The following is a 19909-nucleotide window of genomic DNA, read 5'->3' as shown; positions in this document are numbered from 1 at the left end:
GAGGAAAGAGGTAAAGACAGCAAGATGCAAAGCAGCCGTTTTGGTTTATGGGCTGCAATCCACTAAAGCAGATAGCCCTAGCACGTAAGATACCACCACAAATACTAGTGTTCTTTGGAAACACAACTGCAAAAAGTTTACTGCCACAGTCAGCAAGATGCTGCATTTCCACACCTRTCTTAAGAAAAGCAGTTGTGCCCTTCCCATTTAAGGAAATAGCTGAAGAGATTTAGGCACACTTATGATTCAGAGTTGCCCCTGTCACTTTCATAATGATGATTTTAATGCATGCTTGAGACTTATTTCTCTTACTTGTGATAACTTGACAACAGGATTGTTTAGCCAATATTTTAATTGTATGTTATTGGTAAAAGTAATTATTTAAAATAAGTTTTAAGAAACTAAAACTTAAAATAAGTTTTAGAAAAGGAAAAAGCATTAGAATAGGGCATCTATGTCCAGTATGCACTAAGAACTGGGCTAATGTCAACAGATCCATCCTTAGTCAAAGGGCACAGCCTTCCCAAGTCAAATGCAACTAACTATCCATTGCATCCGCTTCTGTTTCATAGAACGGGAACCAAACAGCACTGCGGTAACTGCAGGTTTGGAGTATGAAGAGCTCTCCCTAACAGTTAAAGCTGAATTTCATGAGCAGAAGAGAACACTTCTCTGCAAAAGAACAGACTGCAAAGATATACAAAAAGCAGCTTCACAAAAGCTCTCATAAGTGGTATACATGCCCTCACATCTATTAAATTTTTCCAAATTCAATGCGGTTTTCTTCTCTTGTTCTAGTAATGTTTATAAATGTCTTTTCAGCACAGAAGAAAACCAACTACAGAAAAATTAATTTTTTGCAACAAGAGCAAAGTAAAACTGAGCTTGAAGCACTGTCAAGCTGACAAAAATAAGACTGAAAAATGTCACTAGGTCCATTAACATAGCATACACTTAACTTGAAATCTAAGAAGCAGAGCATTTTTAAGGAGACAAGATACAAGATAAGCGCATTTCTTCAGTGTCATTGTGCCAAAACCAATTCCCGCTGCTCAACCATAACACAAGTGGTAGACACAGTAAGCCGGGAAAAGAGTAAAACCATGGAAGTTCAAACTGCAGCAGCTACTATGCTTGCAAATACACAAAACCCAAACAATTCAGGAATCTTACTAATACAAGCTGCAAGTGCTACACAGTGCTGCTCTAGCTGCTGCAGGAATAGGAAGAAATGGAAGCATCTTGTGTTTTCCACAATCAAAACACAGGTATTATGCACACATGCAACTGGCTAAACATCTTGCAAGTCATCTCTTTTTCACAGAAAGGCAGATCAAACTTGCACTCTATATCACTCTATGTGACATAACCTCCTATGGCAAAACTGTTTCACTAAGCACTAACCAAATGTAACATTTGATTCTATTAAAAAACAGAACAAAAACAGCCCATATATGAATTCACTCTTTGTTCCAAATGTATTACAGAAGAGAGAATTGGAGAGGCTACATCTGAAAAAGTTCCTATTATCATGAGATTGTGAAGCCTTAGGAAACATCACAAAGTGAAACAAATTTTGGCCTGAGATGCCACAAGCTCTGTGCAGCCTTCTCCTCTCAATGCCCAGGGCCCAATGCTGCAACTCTGCTTTCCTCACATCACAGAACTGGCATTTACAAAAAAAATCTTTTTCCTCTGAAAGGAAAAGGTCTAGCACTTAAAGGATGGTTAGTGTGGTTTTTTCCTCCCATTCTCCTAGTATAATATTTCCATGTCAGAAAAGCCTAGGGACAATGACAGCAAAGGAACAAGACCCCATCAAACAAAGAGACAACAGATTCTTGCTACTGCTGTGTTGGAGCAAGAGAGAACAGGGAAGGGTGCCTTCCACTTCTCCTTAACCAGAAATCTGGCAGGCAYTTGGAAACGGAAGACATTGCTCAAGCCCAAAACAAATACCTCCTAGGCCTGCTGTCAAAGGACACCTAGTTCCAGTTTAGATTTGTGGCCTCCCTTCTTACTGCTGAAGAAGGAGGGAATTTTTATCTTCGGGGCTAATTTACAGCAACACGTTTTATAACAGCCAGGACACAATTTTTTTTATATTGCTGTTCATCAACAAAGCACTCCAAGCTGTGCCTTCACATCTAGGAAGTCAACAGTTGAAAAATCCAGCTCAGGAACTGTGAAATGCATTTCAGATCACACTGCTAAAGAACTAGCTGGACAACAGAAAGGAGCAATTAATCTGTTCGCTTAAAAGTGGTTCCAAAAAAAATCAGAACTGAGCCAGAGACAAAAAACAAAACACCATGCACACTTCTTCCAGCTGGCAAGCTGCACATTTTCATATTTGTCCCTTATGCTCCTAAGGGAAATAAGAAAACACAGTAATCAGTCTGGGGGTTGTTTTGATTTCTTTATGCTTCACCACCAATGTCAATACTGGTCCAAGAAGGGTTTGCTAGTTATCTTTCTACAAATCCAGAAGCACGTGCTTCTTAGAGAGAAGCATCTCCCTTTCTCATCAGCGTTAAAAAGATGCAAAAATCTAGATTCTTTCAAAGTACATTAAAAATGTGAGACAAGTCAGGTTTATTAAAAAGAACAAGCTGGCATTGGAATATAGAAGTCATGAAAGTTCTGCCTACTTCCCTTTCTGAAATTAGTACCAATTTCTTTTTTCCTTGCTACTCTTACTGCTGCTCTTAACATTTCATTCCTRTTAACATGCCACACAGGAGCAGCAAGAGTTTTGTTATTTTTCCTGATGTTAGCCCTGACAAACTGAGCTCCCTTTTGGCCAGTGGTTAACTTGAAGCATGCAAAAAAGGTCTGAGACTCTACCTAACAAATTGTGGAACTCAGTTCCACAAATTAATTTGAAAACAAATACCTCAATGTGATCAGGAAAAAAAAGAACACAGAAACAGACAGGAAAAGCAGCATCTGAAGTTAAGCTGGGTAATATTAAAAATACTCCAAGGCATAGTGATTTCAAGAAAGGAAATTCACTTACTGGGAAACACCACAGCTAACTAGATGTAGCACATACTGACTTACACTGTAAACAGAATACTATATATTTCACTATAAAGTACCTTGCAAGAGGTAASTATCTAGATGTTGACCCTCAAACATCAGCTCCAATTCAGTTCATGACTAAAATGTGTTGTTTGACTGCCTATTAACTCACTATTTTAAAAGGTCTGAAATAGTTCATGCCCTGATCTTCCTTGCCTCCATTTTCTTCTTGTCTACTGTAATAGACACCCTAAAAAAAACAGCAGGTCTGACTGCTGCCAGGATTACCAGTTGTACTGAAGACTGCTACAMTGCAGATTTCAGTACAGTTCCCAGTTTTACCTGAGGAGACAGGCAAATTCATATGAATTCGGGGACTGAATACACCTGTGGTTAATGTCTTTTTAAAAAGACATTAGCTGCAAGGTTTGGAGGGATAGGAGGCCAGAAGGAAGAACACCAATTTCACCCACACTTGGCACTCAAGAGTTGCATATATTACATTGACAAAGCTACTGAACAGAATCACTAAAAACAGGAATGTTTCTTTGTTGGTTTTTCGAAGGGAAAAAAAGCAGCACTTATTGATACAATATTACAGTAGATGCCTAGCTAATTAATAACTTGGGGCTGACTGGAAGACTTCAGAGGTAGAATTTGCAGACTGCATAAACAATAGAAACTTTCACACAAAAATAAAACAAAACAGACACTGAATCAACAGTTAAAAAAAAAAGAGAGAGAGAGAGCGAGCCTGTTTTGATCTTTACATTCACAGTACGTCTCCATTAGGTCACTCCTCAGAAAAGGCCAAACACCTTTTAGAAACAAGACTACAAGARAGAGATGAGAGAATGGAACACTTCTTATTTCCAAAGTAACCACAGAATTATTAAGGTTGGAAGGGACCTCTGGAGATCATCTAGTCCAACCTCCCTGCTGAAGCAGGGTCACCTAGGGCATGGTAGACAGGGTTGCATCCAGGTGGGCCTTGAAGATCCCCAGAGAAGGAGACTCCWCAACCTCTCTGGGCAGCCTGGTCCAGTGCTCCGTCACTCGTGGTGAAGAAACTCCCCCTCACTTTCAGGCGGAACTTCCTGTGCTTCAGTTTCTGCCCATTGCCTCTTGTCCTGTCACACGGGACAACTGAAAAGAGTTTGTCCCGTCCCCTTGACACCCTCCCTTCAGGTACTTGTACACAATGATAAGATCCCCCCTCTGTCTTCTCTTCCCCAGGCTGAAGAGGCCCAGCTCTCGCAGCCGTYCCTCACAGRGCAGGTGCTCCAGCCCTCTCATCATCTTTGTAGCCCTACTCTGGACTCTCTCCAGTAGCTCCATGTCTCTCTYGTACTGGGGAGCCCAGAACTGGGCACAGTACTCRAGATGAGGCCTCGCCAGGGCTGACTAGAGGGGCAGGATCACCTCCCTCCACCTGCTGGCAACACTCTTCCTAATGCACCCCAGGAKACCATTGGCCTTCTTGGCCACAAGGGCACATTGCTGGCTCAWRGTCAACTTGTCATCCACCACARAATTTAACTAACTGAACGAATGTTCTGAATCTGTGTTCCCTTCCGTAAAACATTAGTCTTCCAAATTTTAAAACAGAATGATATGTGCACCAACAGACTAACATTTAATTATTAAATGCATAGAAGTGGTTCATGAGCACATCAGACACGATAGAAATTCCAGAAACACCGCAGACATCAAAGAGGGACTTCAATAACACTGTAAGCAGCAAATAAAACATGCTGTTAATTTCTGAACTAAATCCCAACTTCTGACAGATCAGGTATCATAATGTAACTATGAATCACCACCCTCAAAAAAAAAAAAAACAATTTGAGATTTGGTGTGTCATTTTTGCCACAGAATAGGCTTAATGCATACATCCCTAGAAATAGCTTTTCAAAGATGCAGTCCAATGAAATTGCCAAATTCAATACCAGTCACTCAAATTCTAAACTGCAAAGTATATTAAAAAGGGTTGTTAGGTTCATTCCAATACCATGTAGTTTCCCCAACAGTACCATYATTATATTTGCCTACCTGCGGATGCGAACAGTGTCCCACAGCATTGGTTGACATTCAGAAAGTTACCAAAATCAGAAAGGAAGCCTTTAAAAAAAAAGAAAGAAAAGTTCTTTAGCAAGTGATAATTATGATTAAGAAACCATCTAGGGTTCATGACTCTCGGTAAGGAAAGGGAGAAATCTTTTCTCTTTAACACTATTCGGTAGGTRTGAGTTTGTACACATTACATGTGCCAAGTGGTACAGTTACAAGCTATCATAATTTTCCCAGGCCTTCATCTATTCACACCCACTGATACCTTGCAAATTCATGCCCATATGCATATGTAAAAACAGATATAGAGTTTTYAATAGTATAAATATTCATTAGTTGCTATTTCATGCCCACAAACACATATCACATCTGCAATACAGAGAGAAGTTCCCTCTTAGTGTACTGGTCCCAGGAAGAGGAAGAGACCTAGATTCTTATCCCAGCTGTGTCTAAGCTTATGGAGGTCAGCTACAGTGCGGTAACTCTGTTTCATTTATCTCTGCAAAATCACAGAGACACAGAATTTTATCCTTTTTGTAAAAGGACTAGAATAGAGATGAAGAAAGTTCAGTGCATTGCGATCAATAATATTTTTGCCGTTTAAGAGGTAACACTACTTTCCTCAATGAGAAAAGGCTACAGACAGAAATCCTGCAATGCTGCAAATGCATATGTAAACTAGAGAGCAAGCTACAAGAGAACGACAGAAAAGCAACTACCAATATTATTCTCCTGCCCACTCCACTCTACTTTGGACACGAGTTCCATGAAACAGGACAGACAGCAAGGTCCTTCCCATTTTACTTCCTCTCAATTTCTCTTTTAGGTTTTGTGCATCTGAGTAACATTCAGAGCAGTCAAGGTTAGGACTTCCAATTTTTCATTAGCACTTGTTTATTTTAAGACTACCCTTACTATGTCTGGCTCACCCTCTTCCTTTACAAAACAGCGAGGTATCTTATTTTGAGTTTCTCTGTAGAGATAGGTAAGAAACTCCATCCCTGAAAGCAGCTGCTCATCTTTAGCAAAGACAGAAAAACCTCATTTAATTCTTTCAGAGTACAGTGAGAATTTAACTCCAACAAACCACTTCATAAACAAATTCTTTGAAGCACAGTGCTCCTACCCAATTTTACGTGAAAGCACATTCTGGGCCACACTACAGTGAATGGTGTCCTTCTGGATCAGCACAAAGCCCTGCGAAAGAATCACACAGACGAGTTAACTTGGCTAACAATACCTCAATGTAATCCAGATAGATTTTTAGATTGATATTCAGAGTACCTAGCTTTTCAACAAAAACTCAGAGTTTAAGTACTCCAAATGTTTTACCAAGCTGCTCCTAATTACCAGCTAAAAGGAAAATGCAAGTACTTCTTCAGCTTTTAGGAAAATACAAGTACTTCTTCAGCTTTTAGAAGCCTCAAGCTTTTCAGATACCCAGCAATAATTAAGACTGAGCAAGTATGGTTCATTTTGCTAGTACAAATGTACTTACATTGTTATGAGGTCACATACAGGGTAGTTTTTCTTTAKAAAACCAATTGATACAAGTGGAAGAAATTAACAAGTTTACAGATGCACAAACTCGTCTTCTAGTCTGAATAAGTCCACTGTGCAAAAAGGAAAAATAACCACCAGCTAMGAGCAGAACTGTGTTCTCTCAAAAATACTGCTCAGTCTGACCTCTCACTCTGGATCCTGAAGAGACAGGACATTATTGGAACAAGTGCTGAAACTATAACTCTACACCAGAGAAATAAGAACAGCAATACAACAAAAACAGCGGTTAGATGAGATGCACAAAAAACTGCTAACTGCAATTTCTCTCCTCTATTACTTTCACTTTTTACTCCTCCTTTCATAGAGGCTACAACTTCTAACACTCCTCTTGAATAGGGTCTTCCCTTCTCTCTTCAGTATCAAGTATGTCCTCTCAAATACAATCAAACCATCAAGCAGCAATTTCAACTTTTCTGTTATGCCCATCCTCAGCCAAGTAGGACAGATAGAAACTCTGCCATCCTCACTCTACCAACAAACTGTCTGCATCCAACTAGTGAGGCCAGCACAACAGTTATGGAACTGCATGGTAAACCTGACCAAGTTCACTATTTTCTTTTTTCCCCTCCAGTAGGCTATCTTTAAACTAGATCAGTTTTCTGATCAGATTCTTCATGCATCCCCAGACAGCTGTGCTGGCACCACAGGAGGAAGAGAAGAGGACATAGCATCTCAGGACAGAAAACAAGTTGCTGGTCCAAGACGCTCCTTAAAAAAAAGCCCTTCCTAATTGTCTTCCTTTTGTATTTAGCTTTGATGATTGCTTCTATTGTTTCAGATCTGAAGAACCTGATGGCCTTAAAGCTTGTCTATTTATTGAAAAGTAATGCAATTTACTGAACAACTAGCTATAGGAACACTATCTAAAGTCTACACAGAGAACAATGAGCAGCTGTCCCAATTCAGATCTGCAACTTCACTACTATCAATATTTAACCCAAGGGCAGGGGGGAGAACTCCTATAAGCAAGCTATTCGGTTTTCCCACACACACACACTATCTCTGCAGTAACAAAATTTATTCCTATGCTGAGAAATGTCCTGGTTTTAATAATGCTGCCATACCAGCCAAAAAAGATCATTTTATAACCAAAAAGCGCAAGTCAAGCAAGAAAGGAATTTTGTTTGTTTGMTTCTAGGGTTGCCTTTTTATTTAAGAAAACACAATGGAAAGTACAAAAATCTCAAAAGAAGAATGAAGCGGACAACAGTGCCCTAAAGGGAAAGAACACAGGGGCTGTGTTCCAACAGCAGGCAAGAATTATTAGACTGTAGATTGCTCAGCAGTGCAGACACAAAGCCCCCCTTCTCTATATATATAATTATACACAGATTGGCTTTTTAATTGCTGTCATGCAATTGTTACAGCATCTCTACTAAACATCTATTTCATCCCGCGTTTTTTGGGGGGAGGCGGAGGGGTTAAGTCAATTTAATAGTCTGGAAAAAAACTGGCACATCTTTCAGAAGCCTGAGAACAGAAACATTTACAAGAGCACACACAAAGGCGACAAGAAGCAGCTATTATACTTATCATTGAAAAGAGAAAAACCTATCTCTAGACAGACACAGAACACTTGGGTGGGGGTTGGCCAGCCACTTTAAAGGTGTCTCAGAGAACTATTTTCCTAAATACCAGTCTACTTGGATTGTTTCACTGGAGTGGGTAGTCAAGGTCACTCAGCTTTCCCCAAATTCTGCTTTTTCTTCTAACTAGTTTTTGCGGATCTTAAAAACAAGATCCTTAATGCTTTCTCCCTTTGCATAGCATCGTGTCCAGGCACTAGCACCAAAGCCCACTTTGTTAGGTGGACTCAACCAATGCTCCATCCCACAAACACTCAAATTCTCAGTAAAAGCACACTATTTAATGGATTTCCCCTCCAATCTCAGAAACACACATGCCACGCATCAGATGTTCACTCACCCAGGAGCTCACAGTCTGCCACTAAGGAGGGAAAAAAGGTGGGCAACAGCTCCCAATTCCTCTGTGTTTGGCTGGACAGTATTTTCCCTCTAATGCGCTGTATTCTGTATAATCACTGCAGTGCTCAGAGCAAGCAGACTTGCAAAAGCAACTGGAAAACAGAGCTTTGCATCTCCTAAACTGAATATAGGTGTCCATCCCAGACTGAGGGTGGTTCTTTCACAGTATACCTATCATCTATTGCTCCTTGGCCAGAGGGAGGGTCACAGTGACAAGTGGCCATTGGAAGGTCGTAACTAGGGCAAGAGAGAATAAAGCCAGAAAAGTCAGCTGAGGGGGCCAGAGAGCCCTTGTGTGTGTGTAGGAAGGGAAAAGAATAAATGGAGCAAATAATGAGTGAAAGAATGGAATCAGTATACAAAGAAAATTATTTACTGAACAGATTATTTGTGCTGCTGACCTCAGTTCATTCCTCTCCAAGCCTTAACTCCTTATGGTCAGGGCTTTGCTTGAGAGAGTACTAAGGTCCTTTGCTTGGGAGAGTACTAAGGTCACAGCTCATTTCCCCCCAGTCACCTTTCTAAGCGAGCTGCAACAGCTAGATCCTGCAGGTGAAGAACACACTTCAGCAGCAGAGTGCTGTTCACTTGCAGTGCTCTAGTGAATGTCACAAATCAGCACATGCTTCCCAAAAGCCTGGTTTGCCATCATAGTTCTTTTCCTCCACCCCTGAAGAAAAGGCTTTTTGAAATGAAAGTTGAAAGGGGTGGGTAGGACTCATTCCTCCACCATTTTTAAGATTTTCCCTGAAATGAGAAGCTTTCTGCAGTACTTGAATACTATCAGCTTACAATAAGTTAATGTCTGCCAAACACTTCTTTCCGTGGACTTTCCAAGGACTGCTGTATACAAGTTAATCTCACAGCCATGACCTTGTTCTTGTTGCCTAAAGATTTTGGTGCCTTAACTGAAACTCCAGAGAAACTGCATATGTTTGCTATGAGTAGCTGCGGATTACACCACAGCATGTCACAGCAACTTGCATTTTGCATAGTAGGAGCACTCTAAAGCATTAATTCAAATGCTAACACTAATCTTTTGCATTTTATTTAGAGTAACGGGAATTGAGATAGGAAATAACTGAAATAAAAACACATYGAAATCATTACTGTATTTGAGAATAAGATCATAGACTATTTGTTCTCAGCTTCCCCAATACATATTGAGGATACTKCCTCTGTATGAGAGCCTAGATGGTTAAGAAAGCAAGAAGCCACTATAAAATAATTATTCATGCTAAACTTATCATGATTTTGTTATGCAGCCTAGTACTGAATTCACAGCACAAAACAAAAACCTTCTAGCTCACACACTGCAAAGAAACTTTTCTAAATATGAGCCAAATTGAATGCCTGACTTTGTAGGCAGGCTGAAGGCTGTTSCCATTCTTTTGTCAGGTGTCAAAGGACCCATTCAATTAAGTCACAAAAATTAAAACTGAGATCTTGCAATTGCCATTGTAGTGAGTGAAATATGAGTCTAGTAAATAAGTCAAACTAGCTTAGGCTAAGACAGCTGTTAGAGAGACCACACTCAGCTTCCCACCCTTTCTAACAGAAATTAACACTCATCTTGGTTTACTGTGTTCAACTGACAGCCCCTTAGCTCCTGTCTAGTTCAAAGTTTTCCTCTCAAGAACCGTTTCTGTTACGACACCAATAGGAATAGGGACAACCAAGACCAGCTAGGTGTGCAGCAGGCACTGCAAGCCAAGTCTAACCTATGTATCTTGAACGTACTCATCTTTCATCATTCATTCTTGTATTTCATGTTTCTTAAATTCCTTGCTCTCTTAAAAGTCTGAAACCAAAGTACTACACCTGACAGGTGAATTCACTAGCAGGCACRGACTGTGAGAAAGCATCACATGCCTAAATGTTATAGCCAAGGTTTGCACGAATGCATAATAAAGAATTCACCACCATTGCCCTGTACCATCAAAAAACCTTGGCTGCTTGGAATGCTTTCCTGTACACCACYTGTCTCCTACAGTTTTATGAGACCTGTCAGGTTCTCTCATTCCTGGAGATACAGGTTTTTGATAGTACAAACCAAGAGATCATCAAGAGTTTGATGAAGCATACGATAGATCAGTCTAACAGCTAAAAAAAACAACAAAAAGCCTTTTGTTATAGCTGAAGAGTATGAGAMTGAAGCAGAAAACAAATGAAGATGTGGGAAGAAGACAGGCCCTTGTATTTGGAGGTGCCATTTTGCCACATTCAGTTCATCAGTATGCATAATAACTTTAGCTCAATTGTATCAGGATAACAATTAAAGACTTTTGATAAAAAAAAAAATGATATAAAGCAGAAACCCTACAATGCTGCAGAAGTGGAGGAGGAGACCTGACTTCTTTGAAAAAGGTTTTCTTCAAAATTTTCTGGAGGAGGGCAAGAGAACAGTAATAGACTTGGCTTGGCCAAGAAAGAAAAATCCACAAAGTGCTTCTCCTGGGTAAAGTAAAATGCTTTGGCTTGTGAAATACCTTAGTGTTTCAGGGGAGCTGCAGTTCTGAGGTGACTGGCTCAAGATGCAGCCCATCTTTGGAGGGCAGAATGCACTGCAGGAGGAAAAAAATCCACCTTTTTATATCAGAGAATGAAGGATGATGCACAGCAGTTTGACAGAAAACATTTGATTTGGACAGTATTTCAGTTTGGGAATGTCTATCTTTTAAACTAGAGTAGAAGGTTTTTGAGGAAAGAAAGCGGTAAAGAAGTTTTCTATTAGAACCAAGTTTCAACAATATTTTCAACTAGACTTAGAGAATAGAAGAGACAAGCAGATTTTTCCAATCTGGCCTTTTAGAGGATTACTGAACATTTAATTCTTTCTATCTTAACACTGCAGCGTTGTAAAAGACTGTTGCTTCAGTAACTATCAAAAATAAACTATCCAGAGAGCAGACAGCACTAAAACAAGTCTCTTCAAACTGATAAGAAATCTAGACAATCACCCACAAAAGGGCACATTAGCAGAAGAATTATCCGACAGAGGAAGTAAACATCAAGTGACACTCTTCAAGCAAATTAGCTGTTTTAGATCACCGATGTGACTATATAGTTTCTACATGAACCTTAACCGATTCCCCTCCAAGAAAATAATACAGCAACTTGCTCTGCTAGTCAATTCCATGAAATACACCCTGGAAGCCTTCTATGTTTGTGTCAGCTCCCCTCTGTTAGAACAGGCCTATGGCTATTGCTAACAGAATTCAGTAATTTCTCCCCCATGCACACCAAAAAGAAGAGGTAAAGAACACAGAAAGTAAGTCTGCGGAAAGCAATAAACAGAAAGAAGAGAGCACAAGGACCAGGAGGTTAAAGAAAGGAAAACACGCAGGATAAAACTAGAAAGGACAGCAAGAACCAGCACCCAAGAAGCCAGTTTTCCAGTAGCAACATGCTCTGAGATGAAATGGTAAGACACCAAAAATGGACCCCATAGTTGCTGGGATGCTGCTAGACTTCTCCTCCCAGTGCTATGTGTGTTTAACCCAACCACAGCCAGAAGGCAGTTTTGCATCTTGGGGAAGCCTTAGTAAGGGAATGTATAGAAAGAGATGAGAGTGCAAAGTAAAGCCAGAGCCCAAATAAGCAGATCTGAAAGAGCGAGAGAGAGGCTACAGGTTGCATATTCGGTGTATAGATCAATCAAGATCCCTCTCCTATCCTGGAGGAACATAGATAGGAGATTGTTCTGCCCCTCATGAACGGCATTGTGACTACACTCATGACCACAACTGCAAGAAGGATTTTCCAAGTTACTATAATATCAGCAGACTGTGGTATTGGCTCAGCATACAAGTTGGCCTTCTGGAACACATCACACTCCACTGATGTTAAGAGGTCCTACCACTTACTGTCTGTACAGAATACAGGATCAACAAAACAGAGCAAGTATGGTATCAGTGCAAAGAGCTGTCTGAGGAACAGCTCGAAAGCAAGTCCACATCATGTCATGAAGCCTGATCAAGTTGCAGGGAAGAGAGAGATTAAAAAAAAAGAGAGAGAGAGAGAGAGAGAGAGAGAGAGACAGAGAGAGAGAGAATGTGCTAGGAACATTTGCCCTGGCTGCAAACTAGTTATTCCAAGACAAAGGTTCCCAGATCTCTCCCAGACTAATACACCTCCCCACACGTCCACAGTTTATATTTGCTTCTCCTATTGCAGCTTTCAAAATGCTCCACAGAATGATTTGAAGATTAGTTCACCTCCTGAAATAACTCCCCTGTCACGAAATATTCTCTTCAATATGCTGAATTCAAAACTTCCCAGCATTCACCCTGCCTCCTTGTTTCCAGTATAGCACCTGAACACAAACAGGAAAAGCTTCTGCTTTCTTCCACCCTTATCTTCTTTAAGCTGTACAATCTTCAGACCAGGGACGACTTTATTATGTTTTAATACTGTATTTGGCACGTCAAAGTCCTGGGTAGGTCTCCAGGCATTAGTGTGATGCAAAAGGGCCTCTATGTAATGCAAAAGTAACATGGAAAGTGTAAAGCACAATGATCAGATGTCATTGTCTTTTCCCTCTGAGGAGCACAAACTACCTTCACTGTGCAGAACTATTAGTGGAGATCTGCTAATGAGGTTGTCACCTTCTGGTGAACTCCTCCATCTTCACATGGACAAAATCCTCTTTTTCTGAATTACTTACCTGGAAGCAGGCCAGGTATTACTAACACCATACAACCATACACGCAGTTCCACTATCCCTGGAAAGTCTACAATACATTTAGATTCTGTTTATAAACTGCAAGACAAATGACACTGAGACAGAAAGAAACACAAAATAGCAGGTGTGAGACACTGACTTTCCTAGATTCCCTAAAGAAGTTATTCAAAGGCAAACTCTAAGCTAGTCTTTACAATCAACGTAAAAAGAGACACTGCTCTAAAGCAGAGTTCTGAATCGGAAACTCACTTAACTACTCTAAATCACTAGTTAAGTGAACCATCCAAAGCGTCCCATGCTCCCCAAAACTAGCACCTTTCCCGAAACAGTCCAAGGTAGCTTTTCTTTTCCAAAATCAGCAGATACTCTATTTAAAGCAGGTAAAGTATCATACACAGTCTTCCCCAGTTGTTATGAAAGATATAATCCTGGACACAGACAAACACCTGTCTCCATCCCTCAGTGTACATCAGTTCTGCGCAGATTGCCACACAAAGGAGGTGAGAAGTCTCCCCATCTGCCCTTTCTTCATCCAGTCACAAGGTTGCAAGTGTTGGGAGGCCAGTGTTCAACATGAGACCAAGAGTTAGTCTATAGTCAAAACTTACATCGATACTACTGGATGGACTGGGGAGTTCTGTTGTTGTTGCACTGTTTTTCCTTTTTTTTTTTTTTTTTTTTTTTTTTTTTTTTTTTTTTTTTTTTTTTTTTTTTTTTTTTTTTTTAACTAGGTTAGAGTCAAACTTGGTTTCTGCTGTCTCAAGATTCATCTACTTAATGAACTACGAAAAAAACATAAGCAAGTGTAAGCAGTGCAAATCTCTGCAAGCTGCAGTATCTCAGAGAAATAGAACAGGTTTTATAATATCCTTTTCAGACAACCGGAAAGAAGAGGAGACATTAGCAGATGTGTAAGTACACAGTGCATATTCAAAAAGACTAAGAAGAAGGGTAAGAAAGGCCTCCCCTCACCATCCCACTACAGCCAACACAATTCCACAAAGGCCATAAAGAGAGAAATGTTAAACTGCTCCTGGCCATGTGAGACCTCTTTTACTTGCATGATAGAGTTAACAAGTTAAGATATGATACCACAAAAATGCTGCTGTTCTGCCTACACTACTTTAAGTCCCACTAAGAAGTTTCCCCACAGAAAGGGGGATGCCCTACAAAAGTAAAGAAATGCTAGTACAGGTCCCCACATTTTAGGGAAGGTCACTATAAAAGTTACATAATCCTTTAAGTTACTTCAGTTCAAAAGTTACTTAAAGGACTAGAAGATTATGCCCAAAGACTTCAGACACCACCTGAAGTTCATTCCAAAGCATACTGCAGTCATGATGACACAGGATGCAACTGAAGACAGATTTGCACAGAAGAGGTTTTTGTTTTGTTTCTTCAATTAAGAGTCCTCAATGCACTGTAGTGTCTTCTTCACTCCTTCTTCCCATACAGCAACTCCCAGTAAGCCCTGTCTCATTTCAAAGCACTGCAAATTCAGAGAAACTATTTCCAAACAGCAGGGCAGAAAGCAGTAGCACAGAACAATTTTCCTGCTGGTCAAACAGGAAGTTGATGAATTAAGCAGACTATTTCCCAGATTTTAATTAAACTGTATGCCTGTAATACTGATACAGATACAAGAGATCAATACCATAAGACAAATACTCGTACAGACTCCAATCCAAACTCCAATCCAAGGTATCAGATGACTGCTACACATAAAGTGGATTTGAAGAAAGACAGGAGTGTAACAATAAGGCAGAAATGAACAGCAAGATAAGCAGTGGCCTACTCATACCACTGTCCAGCAGTTTTGGTTCAGTCAGCCCATGGCAGGGAAGCACACTAGGAACTCTACTTCTGAAGGCAGAAGATGAGGTAGCTCCATATACATTTATGGGACTCTCATGTTGGGTGAAGACCATTTATTCCCCCATTCCCCTTCCAGAATGAATAACGTAAAGACCATAAGGACACTTCAGTGAACACTTGAAAGTCAGCACCATACATACCACATTCCCTATAGTATGCCACCCAAAATGCCAGTGGAAATGGACCCAAAAGAAAATTAGTTTATATCTGTAGTTGTAATATGAGGCACAGAGGAATGAACTGCTAAAAAACTGACTGGAGGAAAACAGAACACACACACACACTTTACTGAAAAAGTCATTATTTGAAACAGTTGAGTGCCAGAAAGAAATCTAGACGTGAAGAGAGGGCAGCCTAGACTAGTTTTTAACCATGTGGCTAGACACAAAAGATCATATCTCAAAGAGATTGTGGAGAAAGAATGAAAAAGGTTAACATACAACCCAGATAAAGATCTGGAGAGAGGGCAGAGATGACAGGCCGAGAGAGAAAGGAATGTAGTGAAAAGGTTTTCCTCACAATTTCCATAGCTTTTTTTCACCACTCTCTCCAAAAAAAATGCAATTTGGTGTCTCATGCTGCCTAGTGAAAAAATGACACAGCTTCAGGACAGTCAATTTTTACTGGACCAATCTGATTTGTCTTCTGCAAGGAGGTATGCTGCTGCTGCATACCTTTAGCAGAAAAGTTCTGACTTCTTAAGAAGTGTGCGACTGAGTATCTTCCTCTCTCTCAATACTGAAATCATTCTATTGTTAATTGACTGCTACCTAAGAACAACAAGAACTTGCATTTCTTTTCCTAGTCTCACTGAATACTTCTGAAAGAGTAAATGCCAACATCTCAGGAAAGACAGACATAAGTGAGTTTCCTCCTGCTACCAAGCCAAACCATTGCTGCTTGATCAAAGCTTTTAAAATAATAGAATCAAAGAAGCAGCTGCCCACATAGTTGAGCAATTTTCCCTTCCTTCAAGCACCGAGTTCCCACCGTATAACAGAGCATCCCAGTACCTCTTCCAGCAAAGATACAATATACACAGGAGAAAACAAGAGCTGTGATCCTGTCAGTTTACCACTTACACATGGGAACTGAATTCTGTTAACAAATGCACTATCAACTACCTATTCCAACTCTCAAAATTATGAGGAGACTGCATGAACAGACAACTAATGATTCAGTGACTGAATGTCCCAAACAGACAGTTGGGATCCAAATGTTCTTATGTCCTTCACAAATACCCTCTATGAACAGATCTCATTCTTGAGAGTGTAAGTTTTGGGGTTCACATGAATGCACTTTTCCTCCCTCCACCCCACGCAGTTAGAACAAGATGCCATTCTGCTGGGGGAAGGAGGTGGAGAGAAAGGAAGGAAAGGGCAGCTATTCGATGTGCTGGTGTTCATTTTTACCTCTTGCTCTGTCTCCAACGTTTTGGGGTACCCTCCCAGTATATAAACACTGCCTGTTTCTTATACCTTATCAAAGCTTTTCTAAATAGTAGCATAAACACTAGTTCAGTATCACTACTGCTTTATTGCTGCCTATCAAATTATGAACAGCATTGCTGTAGCTGACATCTCAGTTACRCCTTGCTGGTTAGCGAGGCTAAGTAAGGTCACTTCCAGTCTCTAGTGCTGTCGGGAAACCTAAGGAAGTGCAAGTGATGCTCACTTCATAGAGCTCATTTAAAGAGTTACTTACTGGATTTACCAATGGAAACTGTCCCCATTACTATTTTTAAATGAAAGCCAATATTATTGTTAGGATCTGCTGAAGTAGGAACACCCACCCAGGAAAATTCTCTCAAATTACATCAGCACTAAGAGTATTTCAGCAGTATTAGAACAGCCGTATACTACATTGGCAAAGCTGTACTTCATGACCATTTATTAACACCACATCACATAGTGAAGACAAGCCTTGCTAGTACACATGTGCTTTATTAGTATAGCTGAACCTGTGCTAGGACGTTAAAATACCACAGATCATGCTGCTGACTGACAGCTATGTTCGTGGAAGATTTAACTGTAAGTGAAAGGATTTTTCCACTCCAGGCTGTTAAGACTGAGATCAACTGTCAGAGAACGGATTCCTAAAACATGAGTGCTGGAAGCTGTATGGTAGAAATGAGTTTTGACCAACCCATTAGCGCAGCTGGAGGACACAGGGATCCAAATGCCTAAGCTATGGTAACAGCACTGAAAGTTGTATCACCAGAGAAAGTCCCTGCATGGGACATGCTATTGCTCTCACTGGCAATGGCCTGTGGCACAATCTAAGCACAGCGAAAGTATGAAAGCAAGGCAGCACTAACACAAAGGCTTCTCCCTTTAACTAGAGGTACACTGAATACTTCTAAGATTATCTTGAGAAGACAGCCTCTGTTTGCAAAGGAAGAAAAAAAAAAGTAATCCACAACAGGATTAATTAAATGACCAAGAAATCATTCTGAAGTCCTGCAAGAACAGAGGGGTGCATCCGCCTAAGGAGCAATTCTGCTTCAACTTTCTCTAAAAGCAAAACAGACAGCACCAGCTCTGCATTACCATGCATACAACCATAATTCAAGCTTGCTCAAAAAAAAAGTAACAGTGCAGTAGCCTTTATCAAAGGAGACCTGCACCCGCAAATAACTAAGATTTCTCATATGAGGTAAGTTTGCAGAATGCTCTTAAATGTGAACAGAGAAAGGTTAAAAGCAAGATATTTGAAACCAGAGAGGTAAGAAAGCTTAGAATATAATGCCATCCTGACCTCAAGCAGCTRTGTTTAGGTTTACATCAGGCATATACAATCACATACTATTTACAGATCCTTTCTTAAGGCACAGGACTAATCAAGAACAGGATTTGTATTCAAAATTATCAATTTGTATGCAAGTACATGTTATTCATAATCAATACAACAATTAGCTCTGTACAGTAATTCTGTACAAAAGTTTAAAAAATGCTAAAAGAAGGAAAATACTCACAGTTGTCCTGTAACACTCAAGACAAGGTCCCCTATCCGTTAATTTAATAAGAATTTCCAAGTTCACCAATTAGTTATAAGGTGCACATTTCAATATAATTTGAGATATCTGTGAATACAAACCAAGCAAGCACTTACATCTATCTGTGTTCTTGGAGATAAGTACTTTAGAAAGCGGAAAGGTAAAAATAAACATCTGATTTTTAACTGGAGTGTGAAATTTTCACTTTCAGCTGTAGATGTATGTGTAGTGGATTCTTGGCTGGTCTAAAGGGACACTGTCAGCTTCAAYCTAACTCTTAAGTTTAGTTTTCTGCAGATAAGCTTTCACAGAACCTCAGACCAGTAGAAATATTCTCATGATTAAAGAAGTTAATTCCCAGGCAGTAAGTTATTTTTAACAAACATGTCCCTGCAGTACAACCAACTCAAACACAAGTGCTGAAAATRTGACAGTGAAAAATAGCAGAATAAGCACATTCTCCAAAAGAAATACAGAAAAAAAGATATTGGCATAATTATTTGGAGTCTGTTTCAAAAGTGTTCTTCAGACAATGTTTTTACATTTTTTTTTAATTTGGTTAACATCTAGCTTTAAAAGCTTCTAAATAAAATGGGGCCTAACAGTCTGTTTCTGTGTATCTAGAGTTTCTAGCAAGAGGCTGTTTAGTTGCTCGGCTTCTCCTGATCTCCACGCACCAGTACAGACACATTCTATTCAAAGAATAGCTAAGAAACTCAGATTTAAGCATGAAGTCTAAAACTGAATGAGGTTTCCGAGAGATATTTCATTTTGTTAGCTTTTAACAGAAGTACAATAGGATCAAAAAAAAGGAAGCGACCATTTTTGTAGTGCAAGTCCTGAAGGGTATCCCATCCCTCTTAGCAAAAAAAGTTAATGTCAGTTGCTCCACAGCACTAAGCTTAAATAGATGACARGATGAGATAAGAGATAACTTCTTCRGAATATGGAATGAAGCTTCTAGAGGGAGAATGCATAAACAGGTTTTTGTTTCAGCGAAAGGCACTAATGCATAAGCAGGTTTTTGTTATAATAATGAAAACAATTCTACGTTTAGAAGCAGTTACCTTTGTGAGATACTGCAACRTGCCTAATAACCATCTGAGAAAATTTAAAAAAGTCTGTGAAGACCAAATCTGTATCATAACAAGAATGCAGAATGGAGACACAAGTATTAGAAACCTGCATACAGCTTGTACTGAACATATCTAGCACAACGATCGAGAGAGGGAAAAAAAAAGGCTAAATGCTTCTGTCTGCAAGACAAGCACAAGCCTATCTGAAAGGCGACCTGCACACACGATTTCTGATGGAGCTGAAGGATCATAAACTCCTTTACGATGGAAGGGCGAAGGGTACTAGGCAGCAGGCACGGCTGCCCGCTCCCTGGCGCCGTAACGCAACCCGCCTAACGGCCAGGCGGGGAACCGACCCTCCGGGCGCCGCCGGCTCCTCCCGGGCTCCGCTCCCGGGGGCCGGCGGCGCCTCCCGCTCGCCCTTCCTCYGCTTCGCCCCCAGCACCCGTTTCGCGACCCGGCCACGCAAACGCGGCGACCTCGCTTCCCCCCGGCGCCGCAGTCAGGTCGAGGAGCGGCCACGGACGGCCCCGCCGCGCGATGCCGGGGCACCAGGCGGATCCGCCGCCGCCGCAGCCCCCCCGCTCCGGGGACGCCCCCACCTGCCGCTCCGCGGCGGGAGGCAGCGAGCCGCCGC

General features: G+C 40.6%; 1 protein-coding gene across 1 annotated transcript in view; it reads right to left on the bottom strand.

Annotated features, from left to right (window-relative positions):
* The window catches only part of MICAL3 (microtubule associated monooxygenase, calponin and LIM domain containing 3), a 182787-nt gene that overhangs the window by 139574 nt on the left and 23304 nt on the right, over positions 1-19909 (bottom strand). The window contains exons 2-3 of the mRNA XM_085324197.1: positions 6221-6291; positions 5077-5145 (exon numbers count right to left, since the gene is read on the bottom strand). The gene's annotated coding sequence lies outside the window, so the exon portion shown is untranslated. The remainder of the gene's footprint in view (positions 1-5076; positions 5146-6220; positions 6292-19909) is intronic.

Source organism: Rhea americana, unplaced genomic scaffold, assembly GCF_003343005.1.
Source record: "Rhea americana isolate MKP2758 unplaced genomic scaffold, rheAme1 scaffold_9, whole genome shotgun sequence".
In the NCBI taxonomy this organism is placed as follows: domain Eukaryota; kingdom Metazoa; phylum Chordata; class Aves; order Rheiformes; family Rheidae; genus Rhea; species Rhea americana.
The sequence above is the reverse complement of the archived record's forward strand: the minus strand, read 5'-3'. Positions and strand labels throughout refer to the sequence as shown.